Below are 18991 nucleotides of genomic sequence, written 5' to 3'. Positions count from 1 at the left end.
TGCAATAGAGTTTGCTGTGATGCACCTTTTACAGAAGAGTGTAACTTGTAAGGGTTACATATCTTATTAAAAGTCTAATGGGAAATCTGTAAAGGAATGATGGAATAAATGTCACATATCTCTCTTCATCTTTGTTTAGGCCAGCACATAGTATGGATTGTTTCTCTTTCAACTATAGCTCTTTTAAAAACTTACATTTTCCTTCAATGTACAGAGGACATAATTTTCACCCTCTTGCATGAGTACCTGCGAGTAAATATTACAATTCCAAAGGCTGATTCTTTTCCATCACACTGTACTTGTCATTGGCCAAATAAACCAAGTCTTCTAACACAACACTGGAAACATAGCTAGTGTCTGCATATTAATTAGCCTTCCTGACCTGAATAGACTATTACCTAGGGCCCTGGCCTTCATTTCCTAAGCACCCTAAACTCCACTGCAATGAACAAAATGAAAGAAAAGGCCTTTATTTTGGAATTACATCCATGAAAATATTGCTCTTGCTTAAGAAATGGGATTTCTGAAAATGCCGTGGAGAGTTTCTGACACTGCACGGAAGAATAGCATTGTTTTGTTCCAGATGAGGTCTTGTGCCCCCCTAAATGACTATCACCCAAAACTTGGACGATCCTTTGTGCCTTAGAAAAAATATGGAAAGTATGGTTAGAGCTTCTATCATTTTGACCAAATATGTGCATAACTTAAAGCTGTTCTCTATTTTAATAAAAGAAAATGAGGTAATACTGTAAAAATAACTTCCTTTGATCCTAGAAGCACTTTATTACAAGGTTTGCAAGCCAACTGGAATGAAAAACTTTTAAATAAAAAATTAATGCAAAAAAGCAGAGCTGGGAGATAGCTAGATTTAAGAAATATTGCCTTTTTTTTTTTTTTTTACTCAGAGCTTCAGCAAAAAATATTTTTGTTTAAAAAAAATATTATTCCCCTTTCAACTCATTCCAGACACAATTTTACAGGTAGGCTCTGTGACTCATTAAATCCAGCTTTGAAGATGCACCATAACATAAAGTATTACAATTATCATATACCCTAAAAGCCTGTTTGGAATCTAACTAAGTAAAATTTATTAATGATCTGAAGAAGGTGGTAAATTCACACATGATGTTTAATTGGGAGCTACAGAGAGCAGATATATTCACAGTGAAGGAAGAGAAAAGCAAGATCTTGTTTTAATTTAGAAAAAAATTAAAGGAAGTTACTAAATCTGTTAAACAATTACTTGAAATTTAATTTCTCAGAATTGTGTTTTCTCCAATGCATTTTTTCCCCAGAAACATTGTTATGTAGGTAAAATGAACACCTGGAAAATATTCAGTCCTTTTAAAATTACACATATGCCTTCTCACCCTTTGCATTGCTGCAGAAGCAGCATTAGGCAGTGCTTGAATTAGCTGAGTTTGATAGCAGAGAATAAAGAGTATCTTAAAAATACAAAGAATGCGATATGAGAGAACAAATGAATAGGAAATGATAGTGGTAAGAAGGAGAGGAATTTGGAAAGGCCTGTAAATGTTCTTAGGGAGGGAGACAATAGATTGTAAACAAAAGTTTAAAATAAAATGCATGCATGCATCACGTCAACTCAGAAAAAAATAAGGAAGAAAAAACGTGTAAATATTTGAAAGGTGACTGAGGCCATACAGACTATGAATTCACCTGCAAGAAGCTGTGCAAACCCCATCATTTGCAACATTTAAAATTGGACTGTCCATGGATCTAGAAAATGCACTCTGGGGAATAATCTAATATTACAGGGAGGTAAATTACCAGACCAGCAAGGTCTCTTCCATTCCTTATTTATGTGATAAATCCACTGTAAAAACACTTGCACTATAAAAATTTGTATCTTTCCACAATGTACATAGAGCAGAGCTGTTCTGGAAGAGGCTGAGCAGCTGCTTGAAGGGCACAGGTACCCTGTGCTTCCAGGAGAGTCATGACAAAGCAGCGGCTACCTCCAAATTACAAAAAGAAAGAAAAAAACCTCCACTAAAGTAAAGATAGTATCTGACAATGTTCCATGAACAGAAGCCCATTAAAACTAAGAGAACATTTGCCTTTAAATGGATGGCCATCATTATGCATGCAAAAGTGCCCAAAAATAAAAAGGCAGAGTGGCTGCATTTCGAGGAAACAGTTGAGCGGCAGCAACCATTACCTTAGCAATTGCAGCACACGGGCTCTCTGCTCTGCAGTCTAAAATGAGGACATTCCCTTTGCTGTGTGATTTACTTGGAGTATGCTGCAATCTCCTTTTTCCTCAGGTAAAATGTCAATGAGCAGTGTCCCAAATGTTTTCCCTGATCTTGTCAGGAGTCATTTTGTTTCCACAAGAAAAAAAACATTAAAGAACCCAAAACTTTCTGCTACGTTAACACTGCACGAAAACTCCCAGAAAAGAAGAGCTGGTATGAGCTAGGAAGCTCGTGCCAGGCAAGGATCACACAGGACTGCCGCAGTGCAAAGAATGGATCCAAATCAGCCTTTCCACAGCCTGAGCAATAATGTGTTCTAGCTTGGGGCCAGCATGCAGACTGCACTGCATCGCTATCAAGTTGCGGAGGTGCCACCGAGAGGGAGGATGTATGAATAAAACCAAGTGAAGACAGTAGGATTTGGCCCTTTATTTAGGTGACAGAGAGATGGTCTGCAGGTTTTAAAGGCCATGTACTAGCAGAGATAATCTTATGGTTGGATGGATGGATGGATGGATGGACGGATGGATGGATGGATGGATGGATGGATGGATGGATGGATGGATGGATGGACGGATGATTTTGTTTAAGATATCGCATGATACTTAGGCTTTAACAAATATATATATCTCACTACATATTGATTAAGTGCTTTGCCTTGCCTCTCTGTATTTATTGCATCATGCATAACTACTGGATTATGAAAAGCAGAAAATACCTTCTCTGTCATGGCAGAGCATAAAACATGACGATGAGTTCTTTCATTTGTCAGCAAAAAGAATGACAGAATAGATCTGAACTGAGATCAAAGAAAAAGGAAAATGCTGCCTTTACATTGTTAAAAGCCATTTCCCTCATTCTTGCATTAAGTCTCATTGCAATAAAAGGGAGAAAAATGCTAAGTGGACCCTCTGCTCAAACATGGTTGGCATGTATTCAAGGAAAATCTGCAATGAGACCTGCACTTAACCAGGAATGTGTACCTCTGCCTCCCATTGTTTCCACCCACGCCTTGTACCACAGTGTGGTGGTATCACCTGCTTATTCAATATTGTACCCTCATTTTACACTGTATACTGGTAGAGGTAAGTGACTTCCTTTTCACTGCTTCATGCTGTAAGTAAGGCTTCTGGCATGGGGAACAAATGGAGCATTCTTAGCAAACAGGTTATTTATTCTTCTGAATTTAATGTTAAGATACAGACTTAATTCTTTTTTTTAGGCACGTGGGAAACTACTTTTCAGAGACTCTCAGAATTGCTTTGAAGTAGATGTTGTGCTGTGTTCTATTTTACAGAGCTGCTGAGCTGGAAGTCTAGTGTGAACAAGTGTGTATTCCAATAACCATTGGGGACAGGCCCATTCCCAGGTCAGAGAATTTTTTGGCTCAAAATCCCCATCCAGTTTTCAGGAATAGGTTTTTTCATGGAAATAATAAGAAGAAAAGTCCAGGAAGACAAATCAGTGGGATTTAATAGCCTACATGTGGAGGTCAGAAGTGTATTTGTAGATCAGTAAATCGAAAGCTGTATTTTAAATATCCATCTTGATGCTCAGTTCCTGAATAGAATGAAAATAACAAGACAAAGAGAGTCTAAAAAGGACTGTAAGCTGATCTACTGATGCGACAGCATGATAGCAATTTATACGTGTGTCTGTTTAGTGCAGATTTACAGTAGAACCCACAATCTTAGCAGTAAAACCCTGCAATCTCAGGTGCTCTCTGAAAGTCACAGCATATGCACAGGACCAAAGAGAATGAAAATTCCCATCAGTTTCATCCAGGATATTTTCATCTGTGATTTTTCATCAGTCAGCAAAGAGGAAGGTCATTTTGGGAAAGACAAATGAACTGTGGTATATTTTACCTCCACAGTCTAGTGTTATGCTATTAGCATGTTCTAGTTTGTATCATCGGCTCCATTGTTAACAATGTAAGCCTAAAAGTCATGTTTAGGACATTATCAGTAATATGCCAGTGGTATTTAACTTTTAGGGACAGAGATGCTTTTCCCCACACAGGCCTAGAGCCATTTTCTTTGTTCAAGAATACAGTTTTCTCTTCATTGCTATTCACAGGAACAGAGAGCAGTGTTTCTTAGGCTTGCACTGCCTTCTCTAAACCCCATATACCTAATTTTTCATTCTCTCCAGCCTTCTAATACAGGTGACCAGCCTAGTAGCCTTCAGCTGATTCCTGAACAAGACTGAGCACACACAGGCCACTTGCTCTGGCACACTCGTCCAAACATTCACCTGCACAGCAGGAAAATCCTTTCCATGGAGCAGTGCAGCTGTCCTGGCCAGCAGCAGGCTATGCACAGCTGGAGATACCTGCAGTCCCTCTGCCCTGGGGTTGGTCAGCCTGGGAGGATGCTGGCCATGAGAACAGCACCAACATCCTGCTCACTGGGGAACCTTCCAGGACCACACACAGAACACCTGCAGGCAGGGACGTGAGTGGGAGGGACTCTGGGTTTCTGCTGCCAGTGTGAGGTGCTTTGATGACACTACTGCAGCAGGAAGGAGGAGCTGATGTCAAGTCAGGGGTCCTCCAGTTCCTGGGACCTGCTGGAGCAGAGTTTTTATCATTCAATGGTTCTTCAGAGAAACTCTTTTTCTCTAGACTCAAATACTCACCTAGGACACCAGGCCTAGATTTGGGGTAAATATACAGTATCTGAATAGGCACAAAGGTGGTTGATGTCACAGGACAAAGCCTTTTTTAAGGGTATGCTACAAATCTGAAGAGATACATAAAAGCTGAACTTAAGTGCCAGTAAGATTTATCACCAAAAGGCACAAGTTTTATGTTATCAAAAGTTTTAAGTAAGAACTGTGTATCCATAAAGTGTAGAGCCAAGCAATTGGCACCACAGAAAATGTACATACAGATGCTAGGCGTAACTTTTATTCGCGGCCTCACTGATACTACAGGAACTTTTGTTTTTAAGGACATCTTTTGTTTCTGCATGAAGCTTGGAGCTGGTTGCTGGGAAAGTGAAAGACTTACGAAGGAAAAAATTTGAAACATAAATTTAGGTGCCACTTTACAATTACCTGGAAACTAGAAAGAACACGCTAAAACCAACTAATCTATTTGGTTGTGAATGGGCAAACACTATCAATCTGCTCCTCAGACACTAACAAGAATCCTCGGTGGAGGGGACCAAATTCCATGCTTAATCCCTGCAGGGACAGAGGAAGAGTCCGTGATTAGCTTATAACACAGTTCTCTGCTTGAAGAAGGCAAGATATCAGTTTCCCCCATACTTTGAGGCTGGGTCAGTGGCAAAGAACAGTTTATTTTGGAATAAACTCTAGTTTCTGAGAAAGGTGTTTGCCATACCTCAAGCTGCTTTGGACAGGCAGGTGGGAAAATTGGCTTCCTACCAGCAGAGTTCTTAATCCTGTACCAGCAATGTACAGAAGCCAGAAGCAGGGAAAGTACTGATGCATGTTTATGGAAGGGTGGAAGTATGCACACGAAGTGTTTGTGGCGATCTGAGGGAGCAATGCTGACTGGGCTTACACTTAGTGAGTCAGACTCAGTGTGCTGGTTCAAACTGGCCACTGCCATGTCTTATGTCTAATTAGATGAGGAGTCTGGGGAGGGAAGGTGGTCTATGTTTAATATGTGACCTCTGCTCTAAAAACTACAGAGTGAGAAATTGGAAATTTCTTTGTTCTTTCACCCTCTTTGTTCCTTGCTTCTCAGTATACCTGCAGTGCTTTCCCCTCCCCAACTGTTCCTGATCTTTCCTTCTCACAAACAATTGCACAGCTGAGTAATCACATTTTGATAGTAATCCAACTTTCTAAATTTGAGATCAGTCTAGAAAAGAACAACATTCCCTTATTATAACAGCATATCACATCTCATCCCCCACTTTCAACACAGCATTCCAGCAAGTTCCCACTACCCATCTGATGAAGAAAGGAGGTAGGTAACTTTCTGCTGAAGACAACATCTCTCTTGCCTGTTTGCACTGGAACCCAAGTCAAACTTTTTCCAGCAAGCTTCTCAGAGGAGAAGGCCAGAGCTGCAGCATTGAATGGCTCTCTCCTCACACTGGAGCTGTCAGCTACAATCAGAGCATCCATGTATGGTATTTCCAGTGGAAAAAAAAAAAAAAGTACACAGATGTATAGTTTGCATTTATGTACTGTAGGGACACCCTTGAATCGTGTTAAAAAATGTCAGTCAAGACATCTGGTCAGCTGTCCTAATCCATATTGGGGTTTTTAGACTACTGTTATGCCCCAATATGCTTTGAACATTGCCAATATGCTTTCTCTGCAGTAGCAGCAGTGTGTCCCCTTTGGTTTCACAGCCCATCCCCGGCATTGTTTTTTATAGTGTCACGTACAGAGCAAAATGAAAAACCACATACTGTATCTCGTGTGTCTGGCTAATGAAACTGGTAGGACAAACCTTGTGTGATTAGGAACAGGGACGGATTGGCTTAGGTCTAGTTCATCTTACGGACTGCAAAAAGAATCAGCTGTCACTTGTGCCATGCAGCAGATGGACAGTTTGCATCCGATTTACATGCAGGCGCCAAAGCCTTTAGAAGCTTTGGCAGCCCACTTGCCATCAGGCAGCAGACTTTGATGTCCTGCAGATGGTTCCAGCAGCCATCTTGCGCTCGCGGTGCGCGGCGCTGTCGTGTCTCCTCGCCGGCACCGGCCCTCTCGCTCCGGTGCCTTTGGAGCTGCCGCAGTGCACGGTGCCCACCCAAGGCTCGGCACCCTTTGGCCGCTGCCTAGGCACAGTTGTATTGTCATTTCAATGCAAAGCTCCACTGTGCTTTGCTTTTATGGCAACTGCGTGCTTGCACCCACATTAAAAATCCTAATAGTGCCTACTGCAAGCTGTCCCCTCTCTCTCCACGCTGAGTTTTGCTGTGTTTCACATTTCCTACCTAGAACCCCGACAAATCCACCGCCCCCACTCCCTTCAACCATAATAGCATAATTTCAAAATAACCACTGATCCAATTTCTGTATGAATTTAGCTCACCAATGCAGCTTTGCCTTAACACGGTTCAACCCGTCCTAGGTAATGACACGGAACAAAGAGTTTTCTTCATGGTGGTCAGGCTAATCTTGCTCCATGAATAGCCCAGAGTAATCTATCAGCAGTGGAAAGCTGTGGCTGGAGGTCTTCCAAAATCAGCTCTTTTGCATTTGGTAGGAGCAGTTAGGAATTCTGACTGGCACTATTAGTTGGGAGCCATGTCATCACACTACAGAACGGACTGCAGTTGTCCCCACTAGGTAGGATCAGCCCAGCATATTCTACCACATTTTTCCATCCCTTGAGTATTAGTGGAAGTTCGGCAAAAAGTCTCTGATGAAGCTTTAAGAACCAGCCTAGAAAGGCAAATTCCAGACAGTCATAAGTAATAGAAAATACTGGGGGGGTGGGGGGGGGGAGGTGGGCTGGCTGGGGGAAAAATATACATCCATATCTACACACACACACACATATATAAATTGTCAACTAATGTGGACTGGTTATAGCCAGCAAACAAGAAGAAAAAAATAAACAGTTAATTAGAGCTTTTGGAATCATTGTTATATATACAGTGCATCATTTGCAGGTGCTACAAAAGTGAAAAATAACCATTATAATTACTAGTATTCAAAGATTCATATTTTCCCCCATGTAATTGATTTAGGATTATCAGTTTTCTTGTAGTTATACAAAAGGCCTGTCAAGGTGTTTCCACACGTGTTTGGCTCATGCATGTTCCAAAAACAAGTCAAAATGCCATTGTATTTTACACGGCACAGTTAAAGTGACTATGAAAAATAGGCTAGGTTTTACCTGGATCGTTATCTCAGTTAAATTGTCTTACATATGTTTTAATTTTTTTTGTTCATACTTTCCTCATCTTTTTTTCCTCTCTCTTTCTTTTTTGTTAAAATACATCTGTGTTTGTTGACTGCCCCAGATTATATCTAAGTGAGGAGTGGGAGTACTTGCACCTGGTACAGTATATGTAGCTTAACAATACATATCATTACATTATTTACAGCTCATTTTATGTTATTCAATAGTAAACTGCAGATTAACCCTTTGAGAGCCTGGCTGGTTCTACTCAGCAAGGCAGAGGAGCTCGGCGTTTTTTAGGGCTGTGGGAGTACATCTATAACTGCATTCATAAAGATGGCAGTATGCTCATTATAACAGAGATCACCACCAGAGCCAGCTAATTCCTCTCTCAGGAAATCTCGTCCTTAATCACATTCCTTACCACACCATGCTTGTACTTCTGCTGATAACACAGGTTATAAAAGGGACTCACTCAGTGCTGGAGTCAATTAATGAACAGGCTTTTTAACCTTCTTTATTGGAGTACATTCGGCACCAAAGGGACCTGATGTTGTGCTGCTGGCAGGAAAAGGGCCCAAGGAATGCCATTTCAGGACGTTTCAGGCTGGTGTCCAGTTCCCAGAAATGGGCATCACGACTGACCTCATTCGCCACTGACTCAGCAGCCTCAGCACCCAGAGGAGAGGAGACAGCACTCAGATAAAGCCTGAAGAAACACTTTTCCCACTGTCCAGGGAGGAAAAGTTATCTCTGACCAAAGGACTGATGGATTCAGGCATCACCTTCACTTTCCCTGCAGCTGGAAAAGGCCATGAGTTACAATTTTTTTATTGTGATTGCATTTGCAGAGTGGTTTGGGTTTTTTTTTCCAAGGGAGAGAGGGAGAAAGGCAGGGAAGTCACACAAAAGCAGGCAATATAGAAGAAGAAATGAAAATGGCAGGATCTGGTGTGACAGACACGAGGACAGGGAAACTTGAATACACAGTGCCATGCAGAACCTTTCCCTCTATTTTAGCAATACTGAGCGTGGTCACGCCAGGCAGAGAAATGCACAAACTGGCCTTTCCTTTCTCCAGCAATTTGTTTGGCATACAGCACACGTATCTGTCAAAATGTTGTGTATGCCATGCGGTGCTGAGATAATTCTTCTGTGGTAAGCACCGAACTAGGAAGGGGCTCCTGCATCATAACGCTCCTATTCCTAACCTTTAAATACTCATCAATATCTCTGTTGCTGAATTAATCAGTCTCAAGATTATCAGCAATTTAGTTGCATTTTGTTGGTAATTAGCTTGATAAATTAGCATCTGCAATATAAAACTTGACATCTTATTGTTCCCCCAGTTTTATGGTAGTTTGGGAAAAAAAATCAAAAAAACACAAATAAACAAAAAACCAACTAAACAGCGGCTTATTTTAAAAAATGATCATTTCTTTTACAATAAAGACAGATACCAAAACCAAAGTTTGACAAGCTTAGTAGCTGACAGAAACAAGCTCCACTGATATCCACTGGGCAAAATATCAAAGATGAATAGCTCATAATGCAAACTTCAAAAGTATGGTTTAAAAAATAAAATTGAAATCCGTTCACTGTGGGCAGCTGCTTCTTGTGAGTAAAATAAAATAAATGTTCAATGAATTAATTTTCCACATTTTCTGTAGAAAGACTGACAAATAAACTTTGAAAGATGAGGGAATTGAGAATTAATAGGAAATAAACATATTTATACTGGCAAGGCCCTCAAAGTTATCTGAATTTTCCCAAATCAGGTAAAAAACCCCCAAACCTTTTCTTCCAAGCCCACTTTTCTGTTCTGGGCCATATTCTGGGCTACATCTTGGGGACACCTCATTTTGCAGGACACTAATGTCTTTCTCTGTTTGGGGGCAATCAAGGAGCAACCACAGGCAAGCCCATATTCCGATCTCCTCCTTTTCATGATGAAAGAGTGGGTAGGTATTTTTCTCAGAAAAAAAAAAAATATATATATATATAGCAATTTAACAGCACAGGTATGGTATTATAAACTGAAAAATCCTCAGCATTTTGCCTTAGCCATTATTCCTGATGTAGAAAACTGTGCTAGTAGAAACATTCCTATTAATCTGAATTTGAGATATTTCATACAATGTGTATTACCTTTCTGCTGCCTGCAACCTTCTGCCAGGTTTTTTTTTCCCCCCTTTTTAGGAGGTGCTTTGAGAGGAATATACCATGAGAACAATACACAGCTGCTGCTGTATAGAGATATCTAATTGTCAATATTGTGGAATTTCTACAGCTTATTACTTGCATTCAGTCTAATTCTGGGCAAATTGCCAGTCACTTCAGGGACATTCAAGTGAGCCATATTACACGTGGTACGGCATCACAGCTTTAAGATACCCGGCTGTTTTGCCTCTGGCCAGGGAATGTTTGTACCAATGCTACTGAGTGAAGGGGGGTAACTACAAATAAAATAAAATTTGTATTTTTTCAAGTGGGCTGCATTTCAAGCCCAGATGTTAGTAATGAAAGATTCAATTTAAGGATTTAAATTACAAATAAATAAAGTATGAAACAGATGTGATTTTTAAGGAAGTTCAAATTATCCAGGAAGAAAAATATCTCTGTGCATGACAAAGTAATAGGGATTGTCTTGAGAGTCTGTTGAAAACAATCTGCTGTGCTAGATACACCCTAAGGACAGGATTGGTTTGGAATGGGAAGGACTGGTGGAGCTTGTCATTAAACAAAAATTGTGTTTAATAAAACTTTATAACCGTGATTAATCCTATGAGGCCCTAAAGGAGTTTGCAGTTTCTGATAAACACATTTTCCTTGTTTGCAATGGTAATGATATTTTGAAGTGAATGGAATCTGAACAAAAAACTCTAAGGGGAAAAAAAGGACTTGTCAGGTACCACCTATGAAGAAATTACCATGGCACAAAAGAAAGAAGGGCCACCCACAAGGGAAACCTTAGATTATATGTTTGAAAGAAGGGGGGGAATTACGGGTTGATACAGGTCTCTCTTTACGGTAGTTTGATCACCACAGAATTGCCTATAAAACCCACAGAAATTATTCGAGGCCATCTCGCATGTGAAGATTAGAATCCCACATGTACGATGCAGGTGCTCACTGGCAAAAGAATTAAATACTGGAGCTGCTGCAGTAATTTTAAGCCATGTGTATGCAGAGAGCGGGGAACATCACTCAGTGTGGTTGCTCTGCTGACCAGCACAAAGTCCCAGGGCTGCATGTTTAAAAAGCCACATTTTGCAGGGAGAGCATGCAAGCAGTAGCTATTGATGGTGATGATGATTAAAGATCTAATTCAGCAAGGTGTTGAAGAACACACCTGGCTTTAAGCAGAGAGAGACATGCCCTTCCTTATGTGCTGCATGGACTTTACCTGAGGAGGAGTCCTCATCATCAGAAAAATAATTTTTAAGGGTTCTGCCAGTGATAAAGAAATCTGTGTGCACAAATCGAAGGTAGAATGATTGAATAGCACATTATAGAAACAAATATAGAAATATTTGTTATTCTCCCAAAAGGGTGTGGTATACCATCCTTACACAATGGGGTGAAAGTAAACCAGGTCAGAATATCTGTAGTAATGATGTGCTAAGCATTACCTATCTTTTACCTGATTTTATATTGAGAGCCCATCTGTAATAAGAAGATTTCTTTTTATTGTATGTGCTACTATTAAATTCTGTACGCTCTACTTACCAGCCCCGCAATGAGTAATTCCACCCCTCTTGCAGAAAAAAAGACCCCAAAACAATCAAACCAAAAATCCAATAAAAACAAACAGTTTCCTCTGGTATGAATACTCTAGCACTTCCCAAATTGTCAGAAGCCCTTTCTGTTTGTCTTCATTTGGGAAAAAGGCACATTTAGAAATGCTCTCTTTGGCTGGGAAGTGTTTTGGTTACTTTTTAATAGGAGACAATAAAGGCTTTCAAGCTATGCTAAAACTTTTTAAATTAGCCTTTTTATTTTTCTCAGTTTTATTCTATAGGGGTTATATTTGCTTGAGATCTTTTGAGTCCAGTTTCCTTGTCTGGCTTATATCTGAGTTTAATATCAAAAGGTAGAGTGCAGCACAGCTTGCTACCTCCTTGCTCTTTGTGACGAATTTTTCATTTCCTACATCATTCACAACTTCTGGCTGTAATTTCATATGGCCTGTATAGCACAGTATATATCTGGACCATAAACAGAGACAAAATCAGGTTGAGCTTTTATGAAAATATGTCCTATTAAAGTGCAAATTTCTTTGCACCACCATATCACAAGCAGCTTTCACAGAAAAAGAAAAGAGTGTCAATCCAGTGTCGGCACGGGGGTGGCTCCAATGACCAAAAGGCCTTTACAATCTCCAGCTTCTGTGATTCCATATAGATATGGTGCTTCAAGGCAAAGCAAGGAATACTTTTTTCCATCATTCATCAAATATTTCAGGTACTTCTATTATTAAGCATAACATAAAAACATGAAAAGCAAAACTCTGTTGTAGGGTGAAAAGAAAACACAGAGCACTCAATTGCATACACTGTTACTTTCTAGATTAACAAGCAAATGTCTTTTTGAGGAGATGCTGGGGCAATCTATAAGGATATGTTGGTGTCTTCTCTTCATGGAGAAAGAGCTTTTGTTCCTGAAGCACAGAAGTCCATACACACACAGGAAAAATGGAGAAAGATAACTAAACCAAAATCAAGCCAACAAAATAGATTTGTGTTCCCTTTTGGCTCAGAGTCCTGATTAACTTGCAGTGGAAATGAGGCAACCTCAGTACCTTTCAGGGTTCATCTCCACATACCATGTGCAATTTTAGCTAGCTTACACAAGGAAGGCTAGCATGCAAAAAAATCCGGTGGCATCTGCCTATCAAAACCTATTAGTTAATGCTTCCTTCATAGCAGCACACTATTAGAAAAGCATTCGATCCTGAAGCAGTCCCAGCTCTAAGGTGGCTTTCATGTTCTTCTGGGGCTGATTGGAACCAGAGCCCAGAGAAGACCTTGGGGTGTGCTCAAAGATAAGTTTAGTTTTGTACATTGTGCATTTATTTGCCCTCGGATATTTTTTTGCTTGGTTTTTGAAGCTATATTGTCATTAATTCCAATTTTCTTTTAGTGGCTAGTGCTGAATTGTATATTTCCCTCCTTCTGATTCTAAGGTAATAGTTTGAGAACTTGTCTCCAGTTAAATGAATTCCATACTGACAGTGTTACTTTACAATAGGAAAACAAGTAGAATAACAATTTATCATTTTTTGTATGGCTGTGTACAGAACAGTGGCTCTGTTTCTTGTATTATTATTACAGCAGCAATTAAAAGTGCCAGGCAGGGACCAGTCCCCACTGCATTATGTGCTATTTAAACAGAAAGTTCAGCCTCTCTAATAAGTTTACAGTCTCTCTTACTCAGTGCCAGACTTTCCTGCCCTCACAAACACACTGGCTTCTTGCTATATCATCTTCAAAGGGTGACCTGAGGATGCCCTTGATGCCAGGCTTGTCTGCCATGAAGACCCAGACAGTAAACACTGTCTGTTCCTGGGCTCCAGCGTAGGCAGAAACACCCTCCCCACACCAAAGAGCCTGGCAGCAGAAACACAGAGCCCATAAACTGCCTGCAAGGAGACCAGGAGGTAGATTGCAACATCACCTGCAGCCGTGACTCTGGAGATGCCCTTCCACCCCAAAATTTCAACAGAGGGTCGTCTACCTCTAGTTACAACTCCACCATGAGGAAAGGATGATACTCTTTCCCTTACTTTATAATCCATACCCAAGGACCTCATCACACAGCTTTAACATATCCTTTTCTATGGTCTTTTAAGCACAAGTGCACATCTGCAGAAATATTTCTAAAGCTATATGTAAAGTTTAATGTATAGTGCATAAATAACAGATGCACAAGTGCATCTTGAGATGAACAAATTCTGTGAACATATTCATAATTAGAGATTATAACACATTGCAGACTTCAGGAAAGATATTTTCTATGAGGAATTATAGGCATCAATGCATCACAGAGTGAGGGGCTGGATTTAGATCATGAATCTCTTTTTCCAATTTATAAAGCTGCCAAAGTTGACACAAGAGTAGGTAAATTAATTGATGGGACTTGTGCTATAAAGGTGTAGGTTTGAAATGTAAGCCTCAATATGCCATACATCCTGCCGAGCCTGAGGAATATGAGGCTCCCTACAGGTTAGCTTATCACAGAGATGAGAGAAGTCCTGGGAGTCAGACCATTTTGCCTGTGGGGTCTGGAGACTTGCCTGCTCTGGGTTTATTCCCCTGTGGTGCCTGCCTGATGCTGAGAGCTTGTGTGTACCCACTAGCACAGGGCCAGGGGCTCACCATGCTTTGGGACCCTGGCTAATGCCTCCGTACACAGCTCCAGCATGTGTGGAGGTACCAGCCTTCTCAGAGCTCGTTTTAGATTACACAAAGCTTCACTGCACCTCCTGGACCTGCCCTTCTACTTGCTTTGCATGGATAGGTTAAGCACAAATACAGGTGCTGCAGGTCAGGGCAGTGTGGGAGAGCCTGCATGTTTTTTGCCAATACCACACCTGACCTATGGGATTAAAAGACCACTTTGGCTTCCAAGGACCTCAACCTGACAGCTTTCATGAGCACTGAATCCACTTCTGAAAAATGGAACCCCTCAATGGAATTAAGGCTCGGAATACAGTTGTCTGTTATTTATTCTATATTTAATAATCCCTCTCTGTGACACACATTGGAGATATAGGAGATGCTCTCATAAACTTTTTAAAATAAACCCATTTCTTTCCCAGGAGGTTCCACCTGACACAAGCCATTACTGAAGATTGACAGGGAAGTGTGCTGGTAGCCAAGACACGCTCTTTAAGACAAGAAGAAGATACTTAAATGATTTATTTGTGGTAAGACATTCAAGAAACTGTTTGGCCAGTACAGAAGGGAGCAGGTACTGTACCTCCAAACTGAGGCAATAATTTGGGAAAAAAAAATTGAAATACAGAACCTACCAATTTATTACATGCATTAGTTATCAAAACAGTGTTTGCTTTTTCACAACTATTGGCCAGATATCACTGGTTTCAAACTAGCAAGCAGGAAAAATATAAGGACTATGAAGTGTCCTTTGGGAGCCCTACTCTCCCAGGAAGGGGAAGGGAGTTATTTTGACCACCCAGTGTGTAGTAGGAGGTTGACAGCAGATCATGTTGAATCATTTTAAAGTTCAATGCAAACTCAACAGAAGTACAGAGGCAAGAAGCCAAGGAATCCTCCCAGGAGTCTAGATTGCAGGAAATAAAACTTAAATCAATGCACAACCAAGGATGCCTATCAGCAGATCATTAAGAAACACCAAGATCTCTTCTATAGCTGAAGAAAAATACAAGTTTTACTTCTCCTTAAGAGAGGAACAGTTTTTCTCCCAGAGCTGCTGGTTTGGCAAAAAGGAGGGATTTGGTTCTAGGTCCATACCTGATAAGATTATAAGTCATGAAGCAAAAGATCCTCCAAGCACTCTTCCAGAATGGGCAAGAACTAGCTGAAGGGTCAGAAGAATCTTTCTACCATATATGCAAAGATGGAAAGGTTGAAACAATGATTTTTTTTTCTTTGAGTTGCAACTGGCTAAACAAAAAACAACAATAGAAAAAAAGTAAGACTCAAAATACTGTTAATTTTTTTAATGCCTGTAAGCAAACTTTCCCTATAATATCAGAAAAACAGGCTTTACTGAGAGGATAAATCCGGCATTTTTCACACCAAACAATTTTTTCAACCTATTTTTAAGGAAAGAGAAGGGATATGGAAAGGTGTGCATGAGCCAGGCTGTGCAGTAGAGGCTGCTTGCAGATTTAATTGTACTGAGAGCTACTGCCTCTCTTTATGTCTGCTAGATTTAAACCACCTTACACTACTAACAGATCCAAGGCAGCAAAGCACATCAACATGTGCTGAGCTCTAACTCATTCAGATTACTCACACGCCTAACAAAAATCATGTGCTCATGTGTTTTTCTGTGCTTCTCACCACAGAACCAGAAGCAATTTAGAAATGTTTTCACTCTCGAATGAAATTAAGAATTTGGGAGTAGTCAGCAGAGGCTTTTTCTAAAAAACCTTCATTTCTTTGTGTCTCTACAACTTGACATTCTGCTGTTTCTGCCATTTACATCTCGTTAATGCTGGGCAGGTGTTTTCCAGTGCAGGATTTTCCATTTGCAGCATGTCAGAGGGACACACATAGGACAGTGGGATTCTTGGAAGCTGCAAGGGACTGGCAGCCTCTGAAGCTGCATGAGAAACAGCACGATGTCAAAATTTACTCTTCAGAATGTTTTAAGGTTCAGATGTTGCATCACGTATTTGGCTAAATTAAATTTCCCGGCAACTGTTTCCTTAAGCAAACATTTGCTTTCAAACCAATCCCAGATTTTTTATTTTTTATTTCCCCCCTCAATATAATATCTGATTCAGCAGATTTTAAATACTCAATATATCTTTAAATGCCAATGCACAACAAGTATAGCAGGTGTTTAATTGTGGTTTAAATATCCACATTTTTCACATTTTACAATCACAATTAAAATTAAGCAATAACACCAAAGGAGTTCCGGTATGCAGCAATAATACTTACCCATATAGTGAAATTGATAAGGATCCAGATATAATGATGCCCATTGTAGTAACCCTGTGGTGACTGATTGCTATTCTGCTGTTAGCAAACAACTAAGAAATACTTTATTTTTTTCAGAATTATCAATTTGTTTCTAGGGTATGAGAACAATGAAAACCTTGAGGGAGAAAGCAATAGTTAGTGAGGTATTAAAACAGTTCTATAACTAATAAAAACACTAAATCAACTTAGATATGCAGCAGTGTGTCATTTCTATTTTAATAAAAAAGTACATTATTCTCTCCTCAAAATTACAAAATTTTATTTTTTTTAGTCATTGCCAGCATAATCGGAAAGTTTAAAAAAGTCATAAATCTACAGTTTCTGGAACTGTCATTTATGTGATTTCTACTCTTTAAAAAGACTGAGTATAACACATGTATTCATAAAACAATCTTTTTGAAAATTTAGTTGCATCATTGCTTAGACTTTTTTTAAGGGGAGAGCAAGGGAAATTTCAGATAAAAAAATGCTTGAGTTTCCTAATGTCTCCATACATGAGTGATGTGTGAAACACATTCTTAAGAGGTATACCTCCTACACATATTGTACTAGATGGTGAAATAAATCTAATGGATGCATACTGCACAACAAGTCCAATGGTATGAGAAAAGCAACAGACAAACTGTGCTCATCTAATGTAGAAACCTAAGTAATAAAATTTGCCATTCAAAGAATAATTGATGGTATCATCACAAATTAACATGAAAAAGATCATATTCCTCATCTTCCAAAAATGTAGAGCAGGAGATAAGTGACTGTCACATGGCTGGGAATGGTATTTTTATAATTTGGGTTATCTGAAATTTATTGCTTATTAATATTTAATAACTCAATCCCATAGTTCTTGTTCAAGTAAATTTTCCATAGAGGTCCATAACATGTCCAGATATACAGAAACAAAATTCAACATATATTTAGGAACAATGAAAAATAACTCTTTCAGCTGCTGTGAAAGATGGTCACTTACTTGAGAAAAAGAAAATTTGAGACTTCTTGACAGTGGGACTCCTTCCAGACACACCAAAAGAAGCACACCATGACACTTCAAGTTTCATTTTCTGCTCTGCCGCCTGTACCACCAATAATATTAATTCTTTTTTGCACCTGGGAGATCTGTAGCTTCATGGAAAATTAAACCTGGATGGAGCCATATTGCCCACTCTTCCCTTTCTTCCTGAAATTAGAGGGAAAATCTGAGATTTTACAAGACAAGGTGAATGGATGGTGACCAGGACACTGCTGCATTCCCTTCCTTCACGTCCCACCTCAACTCTCCTGGATGTACAGGGATAGTGCTAATCAAGAGTATATAAAAGGATAAGAGGGTCTGGACCTCTTCAGCCAAAATATGGATGCTCAGTCAAATTCACCTTCCTTCTTCAAGCCCTTTCCGATGAAAACATTTCACATTATTAAAATACCAAGGCAATCTAGGGGGAAGAAACTGAATTTGTTTCATTTTATTTAAAAAAAAACCCAGGAATATAGGAGGCAGAAGCATTTTGACAGTCTTAAAAGCATGTTTTTGTTGACTTCGTGCAAGTCCAGCCTGCCCTCCACAGCTCACAGCTCCTTGGATTTGGACTTTGAAAACATTCCTGAGATGTTAAAATTTCATCCAAGTCAAGAAGATGTTTACATTTCCAAAGTTCTGTTTGAATGGAAACATGGTTTCTTGCCTGGGTCTAGCAGATTAGCCTGCTCCCAAAATAAAGCATTGGTGAGAATCTAATGCATTTTAATTCCCTCTGAAAGAAAACCAACTATTTCTAAATCCATTTTTCCTACAGATGTACCATTTGGAGAAAGTCATGAAGGAGGAGAGACAAAGAATGGAAAGGAACAGGATCCAGAAAGGCTGCCATGTAGAAGACTCCAAATTTTGATGAATATATGTGCTAAGGATGGAGCAAGCTATAAGAGAAATCAGTGGGTGGGAAAAAATTCTCTGATGTTGGTTGGCTGATGTGTGGCTGTTGTATAAATAGGTTGTCATTAAGAGGCAGTTCCCATCATAAAAAGTTTACGGTCTGAATAATTCAAGTGCACAAAGGACCAAAGAAAGAAAAACACAATTTGTGGATAGTAAACCAAGGTACTTTGCTACCACTGTACTCTGTGTCCTTCTTATCTGACCCACTGAGCCTTTTCTTACAAATGCATTTTTGATGTGCTTAACAAAATGCATTCACTTTATGCAGTTGGCAGACTTAGTTGTTGCATCAAAAATAGTT

The sequence above is a fragment of the Sylvia atricapilla genome, chromosome 1 (assembly GCF_009819655.1).
Source record: "Sylvia atricapilla isolate bSylAtr1 chromosome 1, bSylAtr1.pri, whole genome shotgun sequence".
Classification (NCBI taxonomy): domain Eukaryota; kingdom Metazoa; phylum Chordata; class Aves; order Passeriformes; family Sylviidae; genus Sylvia; species Sylvia atricapilla.
The sequence above is the reverse complement of the archived record's forward strand: the minus strand, read 5'-3'. Positions refer to the sequence as shown.